Genomic DNA, 2,107 nt, shown 5'->3' with positions numbered 1-2,107 from the left:
AGATGCTGGAACTGAAAGGGAAATTAGAGGTCAAATAACCCAGGCTTTTCAATCCACAGATGAACAGGCTGAGGCTTCCAAATAGGAAGATGTTTAATGATTACGTCAGTAGTTAATTTGATTCCCAGCCTGTGACTTTTTAATGCCAAACTTGTTAATCAGCACTTTACCCAGTGGTCCCTTATTGCTCTTAAATATAGAAGGGGCCTCAAATAATGATGACCAAATAATCAAGTGCATTAATCTTAATTCAGTTCTATGCATATCTGTGCTTCCTCCAAATCCTCTCAGAGGTGTGCAATCCTGAGGTAAGTGTCCTCCATTGCTTCCCTTATAAGGTTTCTCTAAGTGTTTTCACAGCCTTTATGTCTGAATTTTCCAGAATGATGAAGCCAGAAGGAACTTTGGAATCCAGTGCATCTTCTCATTTTACAGATGTGGAGAATGAAATCCTGAAGAAAGAATGGCTTACAGTCCCTGGGTTTCTGCCCAGCAGGTAACATGGCTTGAACCCATAGATGAATTCACTACCTGATTCTCAAAACCAAGGGGAGGACAGGAAGGGATGCAGCTAAGTCTCAGGCACAACTGTGATGAACAACTCCCATGACACCAAGAATTTCTCTATTGTCCATAATTGTTTCTGACTCAATGTTCTTTTCTTCAAAAAAGTAGAAAAAAAATACCCACTAGTTGTTTCTACTATTCACATGTTCTAGTTTTTTTGCCATAAAGAAAATGAAAAGTCACGTTTTTAGGTTCCAACTTTAAAAAAATCCCAAGGAAGAACCCAGATGTTATGTGGCAAAAAAATGGGGTACCAGGAGTGGCCCAATGTCAATCAGTTTCCAGTCAGTGAAGACCGGGAAGATGAGATCTACAGGGAGATGGAGTACTCGTGTGACCCATATGGTTAGAGTAAAGAATGGAGCATTTCCCAGATAAGAGAGAATGCTGTTCTGCGAACACAAAAGAATAGATTTTTACCACACAACAGTAAGAAGAATCAGAGAAATTCCCACTGCACCTGTGCTTCAGGGAACCCCACAGAGATGTTGGCTGAGCAGTGGCTGAGAGAGGCAACAGGTGGCAGAGTGAAAAGCATGTCGGCCACTACAGTCTAAACAGTTTGTTTACATCCTATCTGCCATGAACAAGGCATTGGGAAGACAATGGCTGCTTGATAATTTTTTAAGCTTAAGCCTGACGTCTAGGACCAATGTAAGATGCAGAAAGTTTGTCTCTGGCCACTCCATCTTCCTTGGCCTTAGCCATTCCCATAATTCTCAGTTTCTGGGTTCTCAGGTGCTCTCTCTCCATCTTAACTCATGCTCTGAGACAGGTCTCAGACATTTCCCTCTGAAGGAGATGACTGGCAATGCTTTATGTGAAATCTCTTCTCAAATAATTTAAAATTTAACAGGGCTAAAGCCTAGATAGAAAGAATCTGAAACCACAGAGGGACGCATAATTCTCTTAATCAACCTGCTCCCCCATTTTTCAGATGCAGAAATTGAGATACAGAACAAGGAAGTTGTTTTATGGAAGGACACTCAGCTGATCAGGGACCATCACCACCCAACATTTCTTATCATATCCTATAGTCTCCAAGAAAAGGTCAGGCTGACTAATTTAAAGCAAAGGAAATTTAAACAAAGAATAGGGATTTAAGATGGACTCAGGCTCATTCTTGGCTACTCAAAAATCATGCTATATTGCTCATATCCACTGCAATCAAAATAAAGTAATATCTGCCAAATCGCACTTACCAGGGAAGAGCTGTGGCTTTTCTTCTCCCCCTCTTGTACCAAGTAGTGTGGTCCCCAGAATATCTCATTCATGTTTGGGGCAGAAAAGGGTGGGAGGCCCTCCTGAGGCCCACTAGAAAGGTCATGCTACCAACAAGTCCCTTCTTTGACAGCTTCTGAGGACCTGGCTCCTGATAGTGGAGGTCTCCTTGAAGGGCACCATGTGTTGGCAGACACTTGAGAAAGGTAATGGGAGGAGCCGGCCTGAGCGCCTGGTGTGAGACCAGGCAGGATGCAGATGGGCACTACCACTGCTATTCCCTTGTGAGCTGGATGTCCAAGGTTTCTCTTCAGAAGAT

Source organism: Nomascus leucogenys, chromosome 4, assembly GCF_006542625.1.
Source record: "Nomascus leucogenys isolate Asia chromosome 4, Asia_NLE_v1, whole genome shotgun sequence".
Lineage (NCBI taxonomy): Eukaryota > Metazoa > Chordata > Mammalia > Primates > Hylobatidae > Nomascus > Nomascus leucogenys.
This window is presented reverse-complemented; position numbering follows the sequence as displayed.